Source organism: Pelophylax lessonae (genome assembly GCF_965119305.1).
Source record: "Pelophylax lessonae genome assembly, chromosome: 12".
Taxonomy (NCBI): Eukaryota; Metazoa; Chordata; class Amphibia; order Anura; family Ranidae; genus Pelophylax; species Pelophylax lessonae.
In genome coordinates this window covers 85,187,767-85,213,796 of record NC_138779.1, presented here as the reverse complement: position 1 = coordinate 85,213,796, position 26,030 = coordinate 85,187,767, and positions in this window count along the sequence as shown.

Below are 26,030 nucleotides of genomic sequence, written 5' to 3'. Positions count from 1 at the left end.
TTTAAATTCCGCTTAAATGTGTTTTTTTTTTTTTTTTACGGAAATTCAATGCTTGATGAAGAATTGTGCAAATATTGCGTGATGCAAAAAATTGGACTACAACTATTTTATTCTCCAGGGGATCTTCTTTCAGAAAATAGTTAATATTTGGGGCTTTTAACTAATCTTCAAGACTAAAATTATTTTTTGAAACGTCTGCAAAAAACAAAAAATGGTTCTGGCAGCGAAGCTGCATATTTAAACATAATAAAAATTATTTTTGAAATGTTAGTAGCATGTTAAAAGAGAAGTGTGAGGTTTGGTTTTTTCCCCCCCATTCATACTTACCTAGGTGCATGCAGCAATCGGTCCGATGCTGCATCTGTTCACCGGCGTCTCTGAGAATTGAGAAATCGAACACCGCCGACTGCTCGGTTCTGACAGCTCTCCCAGCAGAGAGCTGCTGATTGTCAGTAAGTAGCGCTCTGCTCTGCCCCCTCCTCACTCATTGGAGCGCTGAGCTGTGGAGGGGCAGGGAGTGGCCAGCTCAGGATCTCAGCGGCTTGCTGAGAGGCTGAGGCGGGTGTCGGTCCAGGCACCTGGCAGATCCCGACTTCCATTGTCGTGATGACGCGGTGCCTGGACCGATTTCTGTGAGGTTGGCAGAGAGCACGGGTCACAGGAGTTCAGAATGAACTGCACTCCTGTGATCCATAGAAGATATACAGTTAAACGAGCTTTGGCTGTACATCTCCTTTAAAGCTATGAGATTTTGATGATTGGGTTTACATTAATGATATCTAAATGTGTATGAAAATGAAATAGAAGGGTTGCTTAAAGTGGAAGTAAACTCCCATCTCTGACTTGTACCTATAGGTAAGACTATAATAAAGCTTACCTATAGGTACTGTAAATATCTTCTAAATGTACACCGTTTAGGAGATATTTTCTGTATATGCAGCCAGTGATGTCACCGCGCATGCGCTCTGAAGGAATGGCCACCTGGACCTGTGCCATAAATGGTGACTCCCAAACGCATGCGCAGGAGTTACGGCATCGCAGCTTCGGCCAATCACACCGCCGGAGTCCGTGGATCAGGAAGGAAGACTGGGTGAAGATGGAAGTGGCCTCCAGCGGTGACAGCGCATCACTAGAGGGTTTCTTTTTTTAGGTAAGTTTCACACAATGTGCTAGTATGCAATGCATTATCTTTCAGGTAAAAAAAAATTAAAATCACCCAGCGGTTTACTACCGCTTTAATGGCATTCAACAATGACAACTCTGTGGTGAAGATAGCATTCTTCCACTGTTAGGGCCTGAAAGCTGTTAGTACACATATCAGGACAGCAGTGAAAGTGTTAAGCAGGCATTTATTTAAGTCCTAATTTCCCAGCACTGGTGTGACTTCACTTCAGCCACTCAAGCTGCATGGGGAATTGGGAAGGAAATGTTGCAAGTTCATCAGGCAAAAACAAACAGGACAGCACCATCCAAAACCGAGGCCAATATGAGACACCCTGTATGTAAAACTGAGGCATGACCCCTGGACGCCGGCCAATAAGCCGCACTCCTCTGTGGCAAATACTGTAGAGCTATGTGCCTGCATGTTTACAGCATGGGTGCAAGTTGGTGACAACTGGACACAGAGTGCATGAGTGCTGGGTTATCTCATCCCATCCTTAATGTGGTATTATTCATTCTTTGCATTAAGATAAAAAAAATTTTGTGTGCAGCAGCCCCCCTTTAGCCCCCCTAATACTTACCTGAGGTCCCTCTCTGTCCAGCGATGTTCACAAGTGTCTCAGCCATCTGAAATTCTCCCTCCTGATTGGCTAAGACACAGCAGTGGCACTATTGTCAATCAAAGTCAGCTAGCCAATCAGGAGAGAGGGGGGGTGGGGCTGGGCTCAGTTTCTGAATGGACACAGGGAGCTGTGACCCGGCTTGGGGACCCCCATAGCAAGCTGCTTGCTGTGGGGGTACTCAACAGGAGGGAGGGGCCAGGATCACAGAAGAGAGACCTGCAAAGAGGAGGATCTTGGCTGCTCTGTGCAAATCCACAGCAACAGAGCAGGTAAGTAAAATATGTTTGCTATTTTTATATATATTAATATTGTAGCAGCTGACTTTTAACCTCTTTATGCCTGCGCTACAGCTGAAAGATGGCTACAGCGCAGGTCTAAATTGCCTGCCGGGAGGGCGTCCATTTACGCGCATAAGCTGCCTGTGCACTCCCTGCGGGGCGCACACGGCTCGCTCTGTGATTAGCGAGTCAATGAGACTTGACTGATCACAGATCGGAGTAGTGGGCCAGTCCTGACAGCTGATCATGTGATGTAAACAGAGTCAGTAATCGGCTGTCAGCGTGAGGAGAAAAAAAAAAGCTGATCACTGCCTGCTGTCAGAGGGACATCGGTCTCGAAAAGAGAGAGTCACTGCCGCATCATCTGTGCCCACCAGTGCCACCTACCAGTGCAAGTCAGTGCCACCTACCAGTGCCCACCAGTGCCATCTATCAGTGCCGCCAATTAGTGCCTCATCATCAGTGCTGCCTCTCAGTGTCACCAACCAGTGCCATCTATTAGTGCCCTTCAATGCCACTTATCAGAGCTCTTCAGTGCCACCCATCAGTGCCACCTATCAGTGCCTCCCTGTGCTGCCTCATCAGCGCACATCAATGAAGGAGAAAATTAGCTGTGTGCAAAAAATGTTAACAAACTATGAAAAATTTTGTTTTTTTGCTTTTTTTTACATTTTTGTTTGTTCAGCAAAAAATAAAAACCCCAGTAGTGATTAATTACCACCAAAAAGAAAGCTCTATTTGTGTGAATAAAATGATAAAAATGTAATTTGGGTACAGCGTTGCATGACCGCGCAATTATCATTCAAAGTGCAACAGCGTTGAAAGCTGAAAATTAGCCTGGGCAGGAAGGGGGTTTAATTGCCCAGTAGGCAAGTGGTTAATATAAGGACACTTACCTGTCCAGGGAGCCCGCAATGTCGGCACCCCAAGCTGACCCTTCAATGGAATCCAGGGGATGGCCCCGACATCTTTACTAAGGAAAAACAGGAAGTAAAGCCGTACGGCATAGGTGTGTGCAGCCTATTGCATTAGGGTGTGCACCCCAAAGTTTAAATACACATGCATGTTTTTGCCTACATGTACATGGCCCCGATACATTACTCTCCCTGCTGGCAAAGAGAAATAGAGCAGAGCAGGTCCGAGGGAGATCTTTCCCATCTCCTCACTGGCAAACAGAGCGATAATGCTATGTGCCCTAGGTGATTAGGGTGTGCCCAGGCACATCCGGCACACCCTGTGCGCACGCCTATGCCGTACGGCCTCACAGGCTGTTTCCTACTGTCCATGTGCGAGTCATGCTGTGCTTTCTGAATGGTCCCGCTGTCTTCTGGGACCCGTATGTCTCCCAGAAGGCAGTGGGGGGGGGGCAGAAATTTGGTAGATTGCCGCACAATGATTGCGGCAGTCTTTCCAGGAAGTGCGAGCGGGTACCTGGTTTTGACAGGTATCCGCTCCCCCCAAATTGTGCTAAATGTGGCAGCGAAGGGGGGGGGGGGGGGAGGAAGCAAACAAGCGGAGCTTCCCCTTTTGGGTCGAGCTCCGCTTTAAAGCCTTTTTGCCAGGTAAGGGACCCTCATAGGCTCTGAAACATTGCTTCTGCTGTAAGAATGTGATCGCTGAATAAAGTTTTGGACCCATTCTGGAGATCCATGATGTGCTGGTGACGTTTTGTTGCTATGGTTATCACGCGGGCTGGACTGCTCCTGTTCATCTCTATGAGGCCAGAGATAGGGGTAGGGATTAATAGCTTACAGAAGACTCAGTTTCTACCTCCAGTTCATCTCATAGGAAGTGACTATCATTTTTGGCAAAATTACCAGGTATTTTTTGTATTTGCAGAAAATGTTTTACCCTAAAAATCAAAACTAATGCAACCACCAAGTCTAAGCACTGATAAACTGAGATATTTAAACATTTTGTTTTTTGGCTTTATATACACTTTGTATGATATACACAACACAATATACTTTATACAGCTTAGAAGTAGGACTGCCAATTGGGCAATGGCTCCATCTAGTGTTTGTTTTGGGACATGATTTAAAAGAATATAAACAAAACAAGTTTTTGACCATTGTCTCACTTTTTTTGGAGGATAAAAAAAAAATAACAGAAGTCCTTGTGCTGCTCTGAACAAGAAGACTTTTAATTAAATATCAGTATTTCAGTAATTGTATATTATGCAGTACTAAGCGACTAGTTGCAGAAAGAATTATACTGTTCTTACACAACCCCAATCTCAGTTGAAGCTGAACTCCAGCCTTACCTCCAGTCTTGCACAGTTGTAAAGGCTCCTCTCATGGACTGAAATTGCCTTTTCTGATTTCACTGCACACTGTGAGCTTCTCACACTGTGCTTCTCACACTGTATATCATCTAGGGCTTTCCGCCCCAGCCTGACCATCCCTGGTCCTGCCCCTTCATTCACTGTATTTCAATCATAGATTCTTATCACATGTGAGCGTTACCATGCAAATGCAGCCCTAACGGGTAGACAGATATCTACCCATTAGGGCATTTACTATTTTCATAACTTCTCCCAAGAACCAGCCCACTGCTTGCATCAGGAATGAGGGCTCTTGAGAAGAGTATGAGGCAGGGTACTGTGATGTTTTCAGAAAGCTATGTACAGCACCCTCCCACCAGCCATGCTGTGCCTGCATTGCATTGGGAAGCACAGAGGCACAGAGGCCCAGTGATGACATTTCTGCGTTTAAGATGAGGTATGACATGAAAATGAAAAGTTTATTTAAAGTTTTTTATTAGCATGTTTATGGTGAGGGAAGCAAAACCAAAAAGGCAAAATATAAACAGATTAAACTTCATCTTTAGGATTAGATGAAAAGCAAACAAACAAATCAAATAATAAAACAGTCACAACTGATAAGTAATAGTTTGCCTTCATCTGTTTCCTGAACTATAAGGAGACTTATGACTCCTCCTAAAGCGGAACTTCACACTCAAGTCAACATTCATGATTTTATTTCCTTATGCTGCTAGCATTAGTAATTAGATAGGAAAGTATATCATATTTACTTGTTTTAAACTTTTTTATTTTTACTTTTCTTCAGTTACTTCCTGGTTTCAAGGCCTAGGCAAATTATGTCATACATCCCAGGAGTCTTCAGGAGGAGTGTTCTCAGCTAAGCATACCTTTCTGCTTGCATGCCTGAGCTAAGGGCAGATGGATTCCAGGAAGTAAATGCTACATGAATCTTCTGCCCTTACTCAAGATGGCTACAGCCAGAAATGCTAGGGGGTGTTTTTAAACATGATATATCAACAAAATAAAGCATGGAGACATGGAGAAATGGAGACATGGATGGATGTGCGAGCTTTCTTTGAATTTCAAAAATGAATCAAACAGCGTTTTTGGTTTGTGGTGCTTTGAATCAGTGTAGTTCTGCTTTAACATCCCTTACACTTCCTACTCTCTATTACCCTGGACATAAGGGTCTTTTCACATGGGCTTTCTGCCTGGCGGACTCCCCTTTGCTCAGCGGGGATCGATCCACCAATCCCCGCTGAGCAGGCGGATGACAGCTCCGTCTCCGCTCTGTGTACTGAGACGGAGCTGTCATATCCCTGCTCTCCTCTATGGGAGATCGGATGAGAACGGACCACCTGTCTGTTTTCATCTGATCCTATCCGATCCAATCCTCCAGATGGATGGAATATAGGGTTTCCATTTGTCTGGATTTCACGGAAAGGAGCGGATCGGATAGCAGGGGGTGTCAGCGGACATGTCATCACTGACATCTGCTGCTCCATAGGGTGCATGGAGCATCCAATCAGGTCCGCCTGAAAAACTGACAGGGACCTGATCGTAAAGCCCGTGTGAAAGGGGCCTGATGGTAAACACAACTCTGCATGAGCACATATCCAGGGCCGTCTTTTCCACTGGGCATGCCCGGCGGTTGACCTGGGGCCCCACTTGCCAAGGGGCCCCACATGGATGGTGGCATGTCCCTGATGGTCTAGGGCCCCCCCGTTCCGTTGTCCACCGGCCCGGGCCCCCCCCCCTGTTGTTTTCCACCCGCCGGCGGCGGCCGTGGTTCGAGTCTGCACTGCAGTGCACACTGGTTGCTAAGGCCAGCCCGATTGGCATCTAGCAACCAGTGACGTTAGCAGAGCCCAGGATGCACAGCGCCGCAGCGGAGGACTCGGAGGAGGGTCCTCCTCCTCCTCGGCTCGTCCTCCTCTCCTCCGTCTCGACCCTAGAAGACTGGCTCCGCCTCCACCCACCTCTTCCCATGTGCAGCCGTTGTAAAGGTAAGGCTGCCAGGCTGATTGATTAAATTATATTCTTTTTTTAACTCTCTCATGGCAATGATGGCATGATGATGATGATCGAATCGATGACACAAGAGACAGACAACTACCTGTCCTGGAGGATATACCTTACTATATATTGGTCCCTGTAATATGTATATAGTAAGGTATATATCCTCCAGGTAGTTGTCTCTTGTAGTATATATTGGTCCCTGTAATATGTATATAGTAAGGTATATATCCTCCAGGTAGTAGTTGTACTCTCTTTTTTCCCTGTAATGTGTATATAGTCTATATACATATTACAGGGAACACTACAAGAGACAACTACCTGGAGTATATACCTTACTATATACATATTACAGGGAACACTATATACTACAAGAGACTCTTGTAGTATATAGTGTTCCCTGTAATATGTATATAGTAAGGTATATATTCCAGGTAGTTGTACTCTCTTGTAGTATATATTGGTCCCTGTAATATGTATATAGTAAGGTATATACTCCAGGTAGTAGTTGTACTCTCTTGTAGTATATAGTGTTCCCTGTAATGTGTATTCTCGTGGGTGATTGTGTAGGCAGGGGGCCCCAGTGCACTGCATTGCCCAGGGGCCTATAAGGCTCTTAAGATGGCACTGCACATATCTGTAAAGGTGCTCCGGGTTCTCTTCAAAGGCCTACATAACTAACTGTTGAGTAGTTTGCCTCAGCATGTGGATGGCGGGCTCTCCTTGCTCCAACCACTCAAATAGACGATAGTGAATTTCTGATATGGACTGTAAGGAACATTCTATACCTGGGTTATTATGTGGAGGTATAGGATCTGCCCCATTGCTTACATACAGCAGTATGCGGCATCCTGTCTTTTTTCACAAGGCAAAAACATAGTTACATGGTATGAGAAAAGATACAAGTCCATCTACTTCAACAAATGAAAAAAAATGGAATCAATAAATAGAAAACCTCTATATATACAGAATCCTATAGCCACAGTTGATCCGGAGCAGTGTTAAGTTTGAAGTTAAATTTCTATTTAGTTTTAATAATAGTCTTTTGACTAATATGGCATTTTAGTTTTAGTCATATTTTAGCATAGCTCCCAACTGTCTCTGATTTTGAGGGACTGTCCCTCATTTGGGAAAAAAAATCCCTCTGTCCCTCTTTCCTCCTTCTTCCTTATTTGTCCCTCATTTTGGTCTGATCTATATAGTTGTATATAAAATTCACTATTTATCTTTCAAAACCTGTTTCCCGGTGCTAAACCTTTTATTCATTTTCTAAATTGCTGCATTTGTAATTTTCAAGAGCCAATATAAAGGAATAGTAGTGGTAAAAAAGCACTTGTGGGTTTAACCAATGATTTTTTTTGTACAATTCTCCTTTAATTGGGTGTGGCAGGGGGTGTGTCCTATGCCTACATACGTTTGCTAATAGCTGTCCCTCATTCCCATCTCAGAAAGTTGGGAGGTATGTTTTAGTCATCTTAATTATTTTAGTTTTAGGACTCTTTCACATGGTCCGCCTCCGTCAGCGGACTCCGTGGTGCTCAGCAGAGGATCGATCCGCCGATCCCCGCTGAGCAGGCAGGTGACAAAAGTGCAGAGAGGGAGGTGTCAGAGCCCCGCTGCTCTCTATGGGGGAATCGGATGAGAGTGAACCTCCTGTACGCTCTCATTCGATCCCATCCCCTGGACGGATGGAAAATAGGGTTTCCATCCGTCCTGATTTCACGGACAGGATCGGAGGCGGATGGCAGCGGGTGTCAGAGGACATGTCACCGCTGACATCCGCTGCCCCATGGGGATGCATGGAGGATCCGATCAGGTCCACCTAAAAAACTGACAGGCGGATCTGATCGGATCGTTCGTGTGAAAGGGGCCTTAGTCGTACTCTAGTCGATTAAAATCTACAGTACATTTTAGTTGACTAAAATATAATTGGTTTAGTTCATTTGTTACACATTATTTAGGCATTTCTCTAGATTTGCCTAACTCTTCATATACTCCTGCAGTATAAATCTAATAACATTGTATTATTTATGGTAATAAAGTGAAAGTAAACCCTCCTTTCGTTTTCAGCCAAGGAAGTTGCCATCTTGGCCTCTGTTTAATCTTCAACTGCCATGATGCTGCACATGTGATCAGTTATGACACCAGCCATTGGATGGTTTGACTTGAGTGACAGCCAATGTGACAGTTACATTCCCGTCACTATGCGGGAATGTAGTTTTTTTAAATTGTTAATTCGATGAGTTTACTTCCACTTTAAGGTGCACAACAGATACAGATTTAAAGCAGAGCTCCACATAGAAGGGGAGACTCCAATTATTTGCTTCCGCCCCCTTTCGAGGGGGGGGGGGAGCGGATACCTGTAAAAACCAGGCAACTGCTCCCACTTCCAGGTATGATCGCTGCAATCGTTGTGTCGTGATCTACACAATTTCCTGCCCCTCCCCCCCCCCCACTGCCTTCTGGTAGATACGAAGGTCCCAGAAGACAGCAGGACCATTTAGAAAGCGCAGCTCGACTCGCGCATGCGCAGTAAGAAACCGGCTTCACTTCCTGTTTGCCTTAGTGAAGATGCTGGCGCCTGCACCTGGAGCCAATGGATGGATCGACTTGGGGTGCCGACATCCTGGGATCCCTGGACTGGTAAGTGTCCTTAGAGTATAAGTCAGTAGCTACAGTATTTGTAGCTGCTGACTTTTATTTTTTATTTTTTACAGGCTGGAACTCCTCTTTTAACTGTTGATATACTGTATAACGTTGTTATAAATAAAACCAAGTTTCATAAACAAATAAAAATATTGCTTTTTGACAAACAGAAGTGCAGCATTAAAATATATACAAAAGACAAAAAACTGTAAACTCTATTGGCTGTAATTAGTGGCGTCACTAGGGGGGGGGGGGGCAATTTCCCCCTGATATAATGCTCTACCCCCATGTGCCCCTCCAACAGTTTCCTGGCCATCTCCTGCTCTGGGATTACGGGTAGGTTAGTCAAGATTTTGGGTTCCTGATCCGCCATCCCCAAGAATCACTGTGAAGAACAGAGCCGGGCCGGCACTAGAGGAAGCAGAGCCGATGCCTCCTGTATAGTAACGGCTCCCGTCACTGGCGGAGCGATACTAAATGTACTCCGCCTGTGACAGTCACAGGAGGGATACAGGAAGCATCGGCTCTGCTCTCTACTTCAGCCGCATGCTTCTTGTCACACTGATGCTGGGGGATGGTGGGTCAGGAACCAGCCAGCAATACCCACCAACAGTACCAGTAATCACTACCAGCAGTGCCAGCTAGCAGTATCCGCCAGGAGTACCCGCTAGCAGTACCCACCAGCAGTACCAGCCAGCTGTACCCACCAGCTGTACCCATTAACTGTACCAGTCAGCAGTACCAGTCAGCAGTACCAGCCCTGAAGGACCGCCAGCAGCAGCCACTAGCCATACTCGCATGGGGGACAGCAGCAGCCAGCAATACCTGCAGGAATCCTGAGGAAGAAGAGAAGATGGAGGTCAGCTGAGGTGCAGGTAAACTGCACTGCATCTGTGTGAAAGAAGTCCTAGGCCTCTTTCACATAAATGGTCCGATCGGGTCCACCTGTCTGTTTTTCAAGTGGACCCAATCGGACCCTCCATTCATCTCTATAGATCGGCAGATGTAAACGGACTTGTGTCCATTTAGACCAGCCTATCTCCAATCCGATCCACTTAAAAAACAGAAGGGGATCTGTCCCCTTCTGTCTGGGCGGATTGGATCAGAGGGCCCAAAGAGTAGAGCAGGATGTGTCCTTGTCTGCTCTGCATTTGCTGAGTGTACATGGACCTGCCATCTGCCCGCTCCGCTCATTGTGACCCGCGACCAGTTACCAGGCCGCTAAAGTGACCCTCACTCCTCAAAAGGTTGGGCACCCCTGCTGTAGTTGTTTGAGTCCCAGATGAAGAGGTGCGCTGTAGCAGCCTTCCCCCTTAGTTTTGCCATCGTGTGTGACAGGGGGAAGGAGTCCCAGATGGAGAGGTGCGCTATACTGTAGTGCATCAGGAGACCTGTGGGGAAATCATAAAGATCTCCCATGAAGTTGATAAAAGTGTTAAGACCACCACCACTGTTGTGGCTAGCCTTAACACTTTCATCACTATTGTTGGCAGGTCTCACTATTCTTCCCTACTTTCTCCATGCTGGGAGCAAGGCATCAATACTAGGCTTTATTACTGCGTAAACTGGCACTGATACTAGGAGCTATTACTTCATGAACTGGCACCAATACTAGTGGCTATTACTGCATAAACCGGCACCAATACTAGGGGCTGTTACTGCATAACCGGCACCAATACTAGGGGCTGTTACTGCATAAACCGAGACCAATACTAGGGGCTATTACTGCGTAAAACTGGCACCAATACTATGAGCTATTACTGCGTAAACTGGCATCAATACTAGGGGTTATTACTGCATAACATGGAACCAAAACTAGAGGTTATTACTGCGTAAACTGGCACCAATACTAGGGGTTATTACTGCGTAAACTAACACCAATATTAGGGGCTATTACTGCATAAACTGGCACCAATACTAGGAGCTATATTTGCATAAACTGGCACCAATACTATGGGTTATTACTGCATAAACTGGCACCAATACTAGTGGCTATTACTGCATAAAATTACACCAATACTAGTGGCTATTACTGCATAAACTGGCACCAATACTATGGGTTATTACTGCATAAACTGGCACTAATACTAGGGGTTATTACTGCATAAACTGGCACTAATACTAGGGGTTATTACTGCATAAACTGGCACCAATACTATGGGTTATTAGTGCATAAACTGGCACTAATACTAGGCTTTTTATTACTGCGTGAGCTGGCGCCAATACTAGGGGCTATTACTTCATAAACTGGCACCAATACTAGGATCTATTACTGCCTAAACTGGCACCAATACTAGGATCTATTACTGCCTAAACTGGCACCAATACTAGGGGTTATTACTGCATAAACTGTTTGCTGAAATCGCTTTAAACTTTTAGCTTTTAAGAGTTTTCCTCTTTCTCAAGTCTGAAGCAATACCTGAGCAAGAAAGGAAAACACTTGAAAGCTTATCTTTTAGTGTTAGGTTAATACAATACGAAGTATCATACTGCATTACTCTCATATTTTGTAACCTTGTTTATATATATATATACCTATTTAGTTTGTTTCAGTGGTATGATTTAGTGATGAAAATTATAAGTGCCCCCCCCCCCCAGTTTTGACTTTGGTATCTTATGTGCCCCTCCTATATATTGTTCTTAGAGTCACCACTGGCTGTATTGCACATATTACCTGAATATATTAGCAACATTAAGAAAAAAAATATGTAAAGACTTTTTCTTATTTTATTTCTTTCAGCAGCCTACTAAATTCCCCCTACTTAACCTATGTGGTAGTACAATAGTGCAATAAATGTTTAATATTTAATGTGCTATTATTATAGGCTGGGGATGGAACTGTGTTGGCCAGCAGAGGGCGCCAAAGACATAGTGTGTATGAGTGTAATCTATGGAACTGCTTAGGAAAGGGAAAGCATTGATGGGAGCCTGCGTTTCTCAGCCAAAGCAGCCTGCCGATAGAGTCAGGGGGATGAGGCTTTACCAGACATGCAGAGCCCTGAGGAAAGCGGAAGTCCCTCCCTCAAGTTTTCGTCCCTTTTTCATTCGTTGACGAAAATTGGAATTTGATTTTCATCATAGTTTTTCATCAATTGACTTAATTTGAATTTTATTTTAGTTTTATGTTCATTATTGCCAAATGATATCTCAGATCAGCGGTGTTAAAAAATTGCCATCATCCCATATAATAATTACAAATGGACAAAAACATTTTCTCCTCTTAATTGGGATTTTAAAGACAATCAATACAACAAAATATAAAACAATTTAAACATTTATTGAAAACATTATTAAAAATTCACATAAATCATGAAGGAGTTTAAGCATGCATGGGATAGGCATAAGGCTATCCTTCATATAAGATAGGGCCAGGGACTATTCATAGGATTCAGATATATTGGGCAGACTAGATGGGCCAAATGGTTCTTATCTGCCGACACATTCTATGTTTCTATGTTAAAGTGGAGTTCCACCCTATTTTTATACTTACCTCCATCTTCTCGCTCCGGGTCACCTGAAAAAGAAATGGATAATCGCATATTTTTTTTTTTTTACTTACCTCGTAGCGAAGAAAATATACTTACCTTACTTCCTTCTTCCTCCTTCCTCGGCCGCGGCCCGTCGTCACTTCCTGGCTCTGCAATGATTCCTGGGAGCTGGACGTCATAGCTCCCAGGAATCATTGCGCCTGCACCGGCCCCGACGTCAGTTCCGGGTCGGCCGCGTCATCCCCTTCTAAACAGCTTCTGGGCATGCCCAGAAGCTGTGGAGGGATGACGCGCGCGACCCGGAAGTGACGTCGGGGCCGGCGCAGAGCATCGTGGGACCAAAGAAGGCGGAAGAAGACGCCGAAGAGGACGCGCTGGCTTCAAGCTGCCCACATCTGAGATGGCAGCGCTGGACAAGACGTTTGCAAGGTAAGTATTTGTCCTAACAGGTAAGTGCAACCCGGGACAGATCAGAGGCTTGCCATTGTGGAATGCACTAGCCCTGACTGTCCCGGGGGTATTAAAAAAAAAAAAAAAAAAATCCAGGGTGGAACTCCGCTTTAAGGTATCAAAAAGATATAAGTGGTGCTGAACAACACCAATATTGCGGTACAATCATAAAATCAGACAATTGCTTGAACCAGATAGGTTAAAGGGGACTCAATACACCTCCATAGGGAAGGGATATCCATAGGGAGGAAGTGTCCAAACAGTGCCCATCAGTGCCACCTTCTCAGTGCCCATCAGTGCAGCCTCATCAGCGCACATCAGTGATGGAGAAAAACTACCTGTTTGCAAAATTGTATAACATACTATGAAAAAAAAAATATATATATATATTTATTTTTCAAAATGTTCTGTCTTTTTTGTTTGTTTAGAAAAAATAAAAAAAAACAGAGATCATTAACCACTTTACCACCGGAGGATTTTGCTGTCCTACGTCCAGGCCTCTTTTTGCGATTCGGCACTGTGCGACTTTAACTGAAAATTGCGCGGTCATGCAACGTCGTACCCAAACGAAATTTGGGTCCTTTTTTTCCCACAAACAGAGCTTTCTTTTGGTGGTATTTGATCACCTCTGCGCTTTTTATTTTTTGCGATATTATTAAAAATATTCGACAATTTTGAAAAAATAACAATATTTTTCTACTTTGACAGTTAAAAAATATCCAATATATTCAATTTTTGTCATATATTTTGGCCAAAATGTATTTAGCTACATGTCTTTGACAAAAAAAATTCTCAATGAGCGTATTTTTAACCGCTTTAAGACCGGAAGATTTTACCCCATTCCTGACCAGGCCATATTTTGCGATTCGGCACTGCGTTATTTTAACGGACAATTGCACGGTCATGCGATGCTGTAACCAAATTAAATTAAATAGAGCTTTCTTTTGGTGGTATTTGATCACCTGTGCGATTTTTACTTTTTGCGCTATATACAAAAAAAGGACAATTTTGAAAAAATAACAATATTTTTCAAATTTTTTTATATAAAATTCCTCCATCAAAATTTTTTAACATTTTAGGCCAATTTGTTTTCTGCTACATATTTTTGGTAAAAAAAATCGCAATAAGCGTATTTTGATGGGTTTGCCCAAAAGTTTTCGCAGCTACGGGAAATGTATTTAATTTTTATTGTTTTTTTTTTTAACTAGTAATGGCGGCGATCTGGCGGCGATCTGCGATTTTTTTTGCAGGACTGCAACATTGCGGCGGACAGATCGGACCCTTGACTGACATTTTTGACACTTTTTGGTGTACCAGTGACATTACTACAGTAATCAGTGCTATAAATATGCACTGTTACTGTAAAAATGACACTGGCAGGGAAGGGGTTAACCTTTATTGGTGATCAAGGGGTTAATGTATGCCTGGTGCTTACTAACGTGTGTGGGGGGAGGGGACTGTGTGACACAGGCACAGATCGCAGGTTCAGCTATGCTGAATCCTGCAATCTGTCACTGTTTGTCACTTAGGAGATCCGCCCGCTTTGTTTACACAAGCGGGCGGATCTCCACACTCGATCCCCGACAATCGAGGAAGAGGGCTCCTCCCCTGGCCCAACTACTGAATACAGCGGGAGCGAGCCTCCGGCGGCGCGCGCGTGCCGCCCACAAGGGGAGGAGTCCAGCGACGTAGGTCTACGTCGCTGGACGGTAACTAACCACTTTGCCGCAGTAGTATCAATGTGAGCGGTCGGCAAGTGGTTAAATACCACTAAAAGAAAGCTCTATTTGTATGGAAAAAAAAAACTATAAAAATGTCATATGGTACAGTATGACCGCGCAACTGTCATTCAAAGTGTGACAGCGCTTAACCACTTGCCGACTGCCTAACGCCGATCTACGTCGGCAGTCAGCCCCTCACAGGCAAAGTGACGTAGGGCTACGTCACTAGCCTGTGAGGGTCTAGGGAGCGAGCGCGCGCCCCCAGAGGCGCGCTCCCGCTCCCGCGTGGTCACGGACCCCCCCGCGCGTGTGACCGGCGGACCCGATGTCCGCCGGTCACTCGGCGATCGGCGGGGGAGAGGGAGAATGTCAGGCAGCTTGTGTAAACAAGCCACCTGTCATTCTCCTTGCTGTTAGGATACTGATCTCTCGGATCTAGTATGTAGATCCGTTGATCAGTGTCCATACAGCTCAAGCCCCAGCCAATCACAGTAGAAAGCACGCCCCTAGGGATACACACAGCCCCTCCCTCCCAAATAAAGTTAACCCCTTCACTACCAGTGTATTTTTACAGTAACAGTGCATATATATAGCACTGATTACTGTAGAAATGTCACTGGTAACCCCAAAAGTGTCAAAAATGTCAGTCAAGGGTCCGATCTGTCCACCCCAATGTCGCAGTACCGCAAAAAAAATCGCAGATCGCCGCCATTACACGTTAAAAAAAAAAACAACAAAAATGACAGAAATCTTTCCCTTTGTTAGTAAACGCGATAACTTTTGCGCAAACCAATCAAAATACGCTTTTTGCGATTTTTTTTACCAAACATAGGTAGCATAAAACAAATTGGCCGAAAAAGTAAAAAAATTTTGATTTTTAAATTTTTTTTGGGGAATTTCATATAAAAAAATGTGAAAAATATTGCTATTTTTGCAAAATTGACGCTCTTTTTTTGTTTATAGCGCGTGATCAAAATATCGCACAGGTGATCAAATACCACCAAAAGAAAGCTCTGTTTGTGGGAAAAAAAGGACGCCAAATTCGTTTAGGTACAGCGTCGCACGACCGCGCAATTGTCCGTTAAAGTCACGCAGTGCCGAATCGCAAAATACCCCCTGGTCGGAATGGGGGTAAAATCTTCCGGGGCTTAAGTGGTTAAAGATGAAAATTGTCCTGGGCAGGAAGATGGTTCAAGTGTCCAGTAAAAGTTAAAGTAAAGGGAAAGGCTTAAAATGACGCCTTCCAGGTTTCCTAGTTTTTTTTTTAAAGTCTGTTGGGCTGTAATTTTGGCTCAAGATGGGTTTCTGTCATTCCTGTGTTGAGTACTCCAGACCTAAGACTTATGGTGGAATCCCAATGGTACCCTTTTTGCATGAAATATGTGGATGGTATTGTCTATGTACCTTGTGTATCCCTATGTTTTTTCCACTCATTGAAAATGTGAAAACATTTTATAAATAATGAATGCATTTTAAAAAATGATGCGTTCTGCGAGGGCTCCTTACTGTGAATGTTTATTTTATGTTATTTTTGTTGTCAATGTTTCTTGGATTCTTAATTTCCAATAAAAAGATTTTAAAAAAAAAAGAGTTATGCCTCCCTCCCTGTTTGTATACATGTTGCATTCTGTCTGTGATTAATCTCACTGTAAATACCTTTTATTCAACTTTGGAACAGTCTAGGGATCACACAGTTTCGGCTTCCTTGTGTAAAATGAAATTTGAAACCAGGAAAAGCATTCAGCATGGCTTTATATAATGAACTTCTCAAACCTATTACAATACAAGTGTTCTTAACCACTACTGCAATTCTAACATGCACCAGCAGGTGGCTTCAGAAACACAAAAATACCTAATGGAAAAGATGAACTTTTTTTGTAGGAAGCACAAAGGCTACCATACTTACAGAGGCTACTTGCCTGGATATTATGCTGCCTATGGTTTCAAAACTTTCTGAGTCTCTGACCCAGAACAAGTATGCAGATCAGGAATGGCAGTGTAATGTCGGAAATTCCTATATACTTCAGGGTTAGTGATTCAAAATATTGAAGCTAGAGGTTCAGCATGACAGCCAGACAGAAATCAGCTGTCTACAATTTTTTGGAACAGATTTCCTTAAAGGAAGATCATAGATCCCAACTATCCCTGTTTTGGATGGGGATTTGCTATATTGGAACCAAATTCCTATGTCCTTTTTTGACTACTCTGGGAAATCCTGAATCGGAACATCTGCAGCATAAAAGTGTCATATTATTATTATTATACAGGATTTATACAGCGCCAACAGTCTGCAAAGCACTTTACAATCCAAAGGGAGACAGTACAGTTACAACACAAGAGGGTTAAGAGGTCCATGCTCATAAAAGCTTACAATCTAATAGACACATGCTTTAAAGTGACGCTTTGCTTTGTCAAGCGCAGTTAAAGTGTTACTAAACCCAGGAGCCTGCATTCACTCTATCTGGTCCACAGTACACAAAACATGGAAATGCAATTATTTTAGTAAATATAAACTGCTAAATACCTTTTCTCATCAGCAGTTAGAGCAGTCTTGTGACTTCTATCAGTGTCTGGTTAAAGCTTGTAGGATGAGTTTTAATTCTACTCTGACTGTCCTGTGAGGCTGCAGGACCCCTGACCCTCTGTCTGGAGAGTGCTGAGTGGCTCTGTGCCGATCACATGCACTCTCCCAAGAAAAAAAAAAAACTCTCTAGCAATACAGGTAGGGCCATCTTACCGAATGGGCACACTGGGCAGATGCCCGGGGGGCCTCACCTGCCCAGCGACCCAGCCCCAGCCAAGCATTAGTCCCAATTCCTATTTCCTTCCTATTCCCGTGTGCATCCCGCCGACAAACTTAGCAGATGGCAACTGCCTGTCAGCCCTGCACTGCTGTCAGGCCACTTGGGCCGTGGTGGGGGGAGCTCACAACTGCAGGAATGCCTGTCTGCCTCCACAGGAACAGGCACACAGGACAGTCGAGTCTGACTTCCATCCGTGTGTGTGTTCACCGGACCCAGCCGCCGAACTTGGAAGCTGTCATTAGCCTGGCACTGCTGTACCAATAAATATCGCCTTATCGATAATTACCATTTTTAATCTCATGGGTGATTGTGTAGGCAGGGCCCCCAGTGCACTGCATTGTCCGGGGCCCTTTAATGCTCTTAAGATGGCACTGAATAAATGCCAAACTGAGTATGTGCAGAGTGACTTCAAAGGCTCCGCTTTATCAGGAGATGGATTGGGGACAGTGGAGGAAGGGGATGATCAAAGAAGACAGGATCAAACAGCCTTTTTACACAATGCTATGGATTAACCCCTTAGGTTCCACAACTGGGTGCCGCGAACATCGAGTCCGCAGTACCCACTGATCGGCTCCCGCTGTGTATACACTTCCCTACCCGAAAGTTCATGTACTGTACATATACGTGATCCTGCGCACAGTGGCCACCCTGTAGCAGTAAAACAGCTATAGGGAAGTCAGCAAGTGGTTAACATCCCTATTATTAGTATATCCTGGGACAAGAATAAAATGACCTCATTATCCATGATTCTTCAGATTTATCTCTTTGGTTGCACACAATGCGAGCTATAACTCCCTCCTATCAACCCGGCTCTGTCATATGTTTTGTAATTTTCCAGAACTACTAGCGTTCTGGAAAGAAGTAACATTTTGTTTCCACCAATTTCCTATTTTCTATGGGCTCTTCATATGTAGACATTTGTTCTCAGTTATTAGAAGAAAAAGTCTTATAATCCTTGTACTTTGTCTGTGGCCCTTTGGCTCTCATTTTGTGGCCCTCGAGCCCCAGAAGCCAAGAGTTATCATTTTCCTCCCCTAGGTGTGTACTCCTGTTTGCCAGTGAAGGAAAATTATTCCTAGGCCCGTTTACACCTGAGCATTTTTGAAATGCGGGCAGAATTGAGCGATCCTGACTGCAATTTCAGAGATGCAGCAAAACGCAGGATGCGGTTGCAGTGGGGTTATATCTTAATGGCACCCCAAACGTGGTGTGATTTTGCCGCGAGTGTCTTGCAACAAAACTCATTAAAATTGCGGCGAAAAATGCAATGCCAAACCCGCCTGGCTCAGTGCCAAAACTTGGTACATGAGCTTTTTTCCTGCATTTTTGGAGTGGAGGGAGGTCCTTTAAAAATGAATGGTGCCACTCCAAAAATGCACCACAAAATCGCCACAATGTAATGCCACTCTTTGTGAACGTGGCTTTAACTCTGGTATTTTAAGAATACTGAAAGCTGCTGACAGGTGACAGATGAGAAGGCACTCAACAGTGTTCATTTTGGCATCAAATTTCAATTTAGTTTTAGTCATAGTCTTTTGATTAAAATACCATTTTAATTTTAGCCATCTTAAATTGTTTTCGTTTCAGTCGTATTTAGTCGAATAAAATCTGCAGTACATTTTAGTCGCCTAAAATTGCTTTAGTCAACAAAAATCGAATGTGTTTTGTTAAATTGTAATGCATTATTTACGCATTTATTATTTATGGTATTAACTCACAGACACAGATGTAGGCTGGGTTCACACTGCCGCATGAAGCGGCTAACAGCAGGGGTTCGGTGCATCCCTGTTTACCGTTTCAGGTCCGATTACAGTCCGAATTTTTGGCCGAATTCAGACCTGACACCGATCAGAAGACGCACAGGACTACTGTGCAATTTGCACTAGAGCCGCTCCGGAGATATGTGAACCGGCTTCATAAAGAGTCGGTCACAACCTCCTAAAATGCGAATTGGATGCGGAGACATCCGCATCCAATTCGCAATAGTGTGAACTCAGCCGCTCTGGATGGTCTGAGGAGGCCTGTAATGCACAGTGCTCTGGACTGTATGAGGAGGCCTGTTATGCTGCACAGCACTCTGGACGGTGGTCCGAGGAGGCCTGTAATGCACACAGTGCTCTGGATGGTGGTCTGAGAAGACCTGTAATGCACAGTGCTCTGGGATGGTGGTCTGAGAGACCTGTAATGCTGCACAGTGCTCTGGATGGTGGTCTGAGGGAAGGGCCTGTAATGTACACAGTGCTCTGGACAGTATGAGGAGGCCTGTTATGCTGCACAGTGCTCTGGATGGTGGTCTGAGGGGCGGCCTGTAATGCACACAGTGCTCTGGACGGTGGTCTGAGAAGGCCTGTAATGCACACAGTGCTCTTGACGGTGGTCTGAGAGACCTGTAATGCTGCACAGTGCTCTGGATGGTGGTCTGAGGGGAGGCCTGTAATGCACACAGTGCTCTGGATGGTGGTCTGAGAAGGCCTGTAAAGCACAGTGCTTTGGGACAGTAGTCTGAGAAGGCCTGTAATGCTGCACAGTGCTCTGGATGGTGGTCTGAGGGGAGGCCTGTAATGCACACAGTCAGAGGACACCTGTAATGTACAGTGCTCTGGACAGCGGTCTGAGGGGAGGCCTGTAATGTACAGCTCTGGCCAGTCTTAGGGAGCCTCTAATGCACAGTGCTGTGGACGGATGTCTGAGGAGTCCTGTGATGCTACACAGTGCTAACTGTTAAGCACCCTACGGTTTCTATTAGCTACCTAGCTTGTGGGGAGGGGAAGTACTCACAGGCTCTACACAGGCAGAGCTCTAAGGAAACCGAAAGTTCACATGGGTAAACGTCCTTCCCTCACATTTTCATTTAGTATTCGTTTGAGGATGAAAATGTGGTGTACTTTTTGTTTAGTTTTCTTCACTGTAAAAAAGGCCACTGATGAAAATTTTGCAGAAAATGTGTTTGTCTATGAAATTTATACTGGCACCCAGAGGTATCTGCACATACTTGCAGCACCATTCAGTATCCTTTGTCTCACCGTAACGATGGACCTTTCTGATAGGTGAAAACTCAGACATTTTCACGCAGTGTCAGAGCTAAAACCTGCTCCCAAACATTCCTATTGGCCTATCCCTATAATATTCTGCCTCTCTAGCCAATAGAAATGTCCAGGAGACAGGAAGGGTGGTAAAGCTTCAGTACTAGAAGCAAAACAGGGGATACTGAAAGCTGCCCTATGTATGCAATCACCTCTGAGTGCAGACTGCGGCAGGGTGGCTCGACTGCGCATAATCACGTAGATCTACGTTGTGATTAGACACAGCGGGAGTCAGACTGCGGGAGGAGCAGGCTCAAATGCCACCAGCCTCCCGCAATCTTCAGAGAAACTGACAGGAGAGCCGCTTGCCTATGTAAACAAAGCAGACTGCTCTTCTGTCACACAGGCACAGTGAGATTGTGTGTTTCAGCTAAGTTTATAACGCTTTGTTTATAACGCAAAATCTAAAAATCGCAGAGGTGATCAAATACCACCAAAAGAAAGCTCTATTTGTGGGAAAAAAGGACATCAATTAAGGGGGTAAAACCTTACGGAGCTGAAGTGGTTAATTGGCCTTCTGCTAGTTTAATAGTTTGATCATTTGTTTACACTTCCTCATTTTTTCTGTGCAGTCCATTATCTTTTCTGTTCTTATGAATTTGTTTCCTCAGACCTAATGATATCATACAGAATCTTCCCAGCCCGAAACCACTGCTAACATTTGTCTGCTGCCTGACCATCTGTTGTGGCATGCCCTTTAACCACTTGCCGACTGCCCACAGTAATAATACTGCGGCAGTGCGGCTCCCCTGGGTCCAGTCACGTAGTACCATGTGACTAGAGGGGAAGGGTTTAGACACAGCGGGAGGCGGGCCGCGATTGCCGCCTTCCTCCCCCGATCGCACGGTAAAAGGAGAGAAGACCCGCCTGCTTATGTAAACAAAGCAGGCAGATCTTCTGTGAGACAGTCAGGGACAGATCTGAAGTTTCAGCGTTAAAAATGTCAGTTAGGGGTCCGATCTGTCCGCCGCAATGTCTAAAAAAAAAATCGCAGATCGCCGCAATTGCTAGTAAAAAAAAATAAAAAATAAAAAAATAAAAATGACATAAATCTTTGCCGTAGTTAGTAGACACGATAACTTTTGCGCAAACCTATCAAAATAACGCTTATTGCAATTTTTTTTTAAACCAAAAATGTGTAACAGAAAACAAATTGGCCTACAATGTTAAAAAAATTTGAATTTTACATATTTTTTTTGGAATGTCCTATAGCAGAATGTGAAAAATATTGTTTTTTTTTTTTCATAATTGTCGCTCTTTTTTGTTTACAACGCAAAAAATAAAAATCGCACAGGTGATCAAATACCACCAAAAGAAATCTCTATTTGTGGGAAAAAAAAGGACATGAATTTTGTTTGGGTACAGTGTCGCAACGTCCGTGCAATTCTCCCTTAAAATAACGTAGTGCCGAATCACAAAATAGGGCCTGGTCATTAAGTGGGCAAATCCTTCTGGGGCTGAAGTGGTTAACATACACTGAATATTATGTGCAGCCCCTTGGTAATGTAGTGTAAGCTGACCACCACTGTCTTATCTCATATCCATTAAGTTGACTTCCACCACCTTATATCAAATAAAGTAGTTGACCACTGCTGCATTATAATATATTATAATGAGTAGGTTGACTACTACTGGCTCTTACCAAGTAGCCGACCACCACTGCCTTATATCAAGTTAACCACTTGCCTACAGTGCACTTTCACCCCCTTCCTGCCCAGACCGATTTTCAGCTTTCAGCGCTCTCACACTTTGACTGAGAATTACTCAGTCATGCAACACTGTACCCATACAAAAATTGTGTCCTTTTTTTTCACACAAATAGAGCTTTCTTTTGATGGTATTTGATCAATATTGGGTTTTTTATTTTTTGTGCTATAAATAAAAAAAGACTGAAAATATCGTGAAAAAACTCATTTTTCTTTGTTTCTGTCATAAAATTTTGCAAATTAGTCATTTTTCTTCACAAATTTTTGCCAAAATTTATACTGCTACTTATCTTTGGTAAAAATAACCCAAGTAAGTGTATATTATTTGGTCTTTGTGAAAGTTATAGAGTCCACAAGCTATGGTGCGAATCATTGAAAATTGATCACACTTGATCACACCTGATGTACTGAAGGCCTATCTCATTTCTTGAGACACTAAAAAGTCAGGAAAGTACAAATACCCCCCAAATGACCCCTTTTTGGAAAGTAGACATTCCAAGGTATTTAATAAGGGGCATGGTGAGTTTTTTGAAGTTGTAATTTTTTCCCACAATGCTTTGCAAAATGAAGATTTTTTTTTTTTTTTTACAAATTGCCGTATTAACAGGTTATTTCTCTCACACAGCATATGTATACTTGCAACTACACCCCAAAACACATTCTACTACTCCTCCTGAGTATGGCGATACCACATGTGTGAGACTTTTTCACAGCCTGGCCACATACAGAGGCCTAACATCCAAGTAGCAGCGTCCGGCATTCTAGGAGCACAAATTACACATATAATTTCCTGACAACCTATCACACTTTTGAAGGCCCTGGAGCACCAGGACAATGAAAACCCCCATAAAATGACCCCATTTTGGAAATCAAACAGCCCAACGTATAATTTTTGAGGCATAATGAGTCTTTTGAATATGTAATTTTTTTCCACAAGTTTTTGGAAAATGTGGAAAGAAAATGAAAACACATTTTTTTTACACAAAGCTGTCAATTTATGCAATATTTCTAACACATAGCATGTACATAGCAAAAATTGCACCCCAAAATACATTCTGCTATTCCTCCTGAGTATGGCGATACCACATGTGTAACACTTTTTCACAGCCTGGCCACATACATAGGCCTAACATCCAAGTAGCGCTTTACACAAAGTTGTCCATTTATCCACTTTAAGACTGGGCCTATTTTAGACACTTGGTGTTTACAAGCTAAAATCATTTTTTTTGCTAGAAAACTACTTGGAACCCCCAAACATTATATTTTTTTTTTTAGCAGAGACCCTAGAGAATAAAATGGAGATTGTTTCAATATTTTTTATCACACCATATTTGCGCAGCAGTCTTCCAAATGCGATTTTTTTGAAAAAAATTCACTTTTTTTGAACTAAAAAATAAGAAAACAGTAAATTTAGCCCAATTTTTTTCCATAATGTGAAAGATAATGTTACGCCGAGTAATTAGATACCCAACATGTCATGCTTCAAAATTGCACATATCTACAGAATGGCGCCAAACATTGGTACTTAAAAATCCCCATAGGCAACATTTTAAAAATTTCTGCAGGTTACTAGCTTAGAGTTACAGAGGAGGTCTTGTATGGTTTGAACACCGTTTACATATGTGGGCGGGACTTGCGTATGCGTTTGCTTCTGCGCGCGAGCTAACGGGGACAGGGCGCTTTAATTTTTTTTTTTCCTATTTATTTTATTTATTATTTTTTTATTTTTACACTGTTTAAAAAAAAAAAATGTTTTGATAATTTTTATTCCTATTACAAGGAATGTAAACATCCCTTGTAATAGAAATAGGCATGACAGGTCCTCTTTATTGTGAGATCTGGGGTCAAAAAGACCTCACACCTCACAACTACACTAAAAAAGGAAAAAAAAAAATAAATTGTTGAAAGAGGAAAAAAAAAAAAGAAAAAAAAAAAAAGCGGCCCTTTAAACCGGTTGGTAGGCAACGTCTTTTGATGTAGCTCCGGTCCTCCAAGACCATAGAGTCGAGTGAGGGCCATCTTGCCCTCACTCGACTTCCTGTCTCTGAGGATCCGGGACCGGATTGTTTTCCCCGCTGCCGGCGGGTCCGGTAAGCTGGGAAAACGTCTGGGACGCGGCAGGAGGGGGGGCACCCCTTCCCCTGCACCGTAAGGGTAATTCCGCGGCGAATCCGCCACTGGGACCACCCTTATCTGAAAGCCGACCGCCCGCCGTTTAAAAAAATACCGGGGTTATGGGGGCTATCTGCTGCCATAACCCCAGTATTTAGCTTTTAATGGCCGATGCATATAGTCGTTAGGCGGTCAGTAAGTGATTGCATGTATATGGCAAACAGGTGATGATGACTGATGGGGTGACAGGTGACGATGACTGATGGGGTGACAGGTGACAATGACTGATGGGGTGACAGGTGACGATGACTGATGGGGTGACAGGTGACGATGACTGATGGGGTGACAGGTGACGATGATTGATGAGGTGATGATGATTGATGAGGTGACAGGTGACGGTGATTGATGAGGTGACAAGAGACAGAGGGGATATGATAGAAACTTTTAAATACATAAAGGGAATCAACTCGGTAAAGGAGGAGAGCATATTTAAAAGAAGAAAAACTACCACAAGAGGACACAGTTTTAAATTAGAGGGGCAAAGGTTTAAAAGTAATATGAGGAAGTATTACTTTACTGAGAGAGTAGTGGATGCATGGAATAACCTTCCTGCAGAAGTGGTAGCTGCAAATACAATGAAGGAGTTTAAGCATGCATGGGATAGGCATAAGGCTATCCTTCATATAAGATAGGGCCAGGGACTATTCATAGGATTCAGATATATTGGGCAGACTAGATGGGCCAAATGGTTCTTATCTGCCGACACATTCTATGTTTCTATGTTTCTATGATTGATGGGGTGACAGATGACAATCACTGACGGGGTGACATGTGACGATGATTGATGGGGTGACAAGTGACGATCACTGATGGGGTGTCAAGTGATGATGATTGATAGGGTGACAGGTGACGATGACTGATGGGGTGACAGGTGACGATGATTGATGAGGTGACAAGTGACGATGATTGATGGGGTGACAGATGACAATCACTGACGGGGTGACATGTGCCGATGATTGATGGGGTGACAAGTGACGATCACTGATGGGGTGACAAGTGACGATGATTGATAGGGTGACAGATGACGATGACTGATGGGGTGACAGGTGACGGTGATTGATGGGGTGACAGGTGACGATGACTGATGGGGTGACAGGTGACGGTGATTGATGGGGTGACAGGTGACGGCGATGGTCACCGATGGGTGACAGGTGACGGGCGATGGTGCACGGCGGTACTGATGGCAGTCTCTGGTGACCGGTGAACTTTAGGCTACGTTCACATGTGAGCGTAGCGATCGCAGGCAGAATCACTGCGATTCTGCCCGCGATCCAGAAATCATTGCAAATCGCGGGGCGCCTGTGCGTTGCCTGTGATTTGCAATAGCACCCCAAACGCTGTGCGATGTTGCCGCCATTTCCGCCTGCCGAATCGCGGTAACATTGCGCAAACAACGCATGACGCCCCAAAGAAACTCCTGTACCTTTTTTGGGCGTCATGCGTTGTTTGCCCGATGTTACCGCGATTCGGCAGGCGGAAATGGCGGCAACATCGCACAGCGTTTGGGGTGCTATTGCAAAAAACGGACAACGCACAGGCGTCCCGCAATTTGCAATGATTTCCGGATCGCGGGCAGAATCGCGGTGATTCTGCCTGCGATTGCTGCGCTCACATGTGAA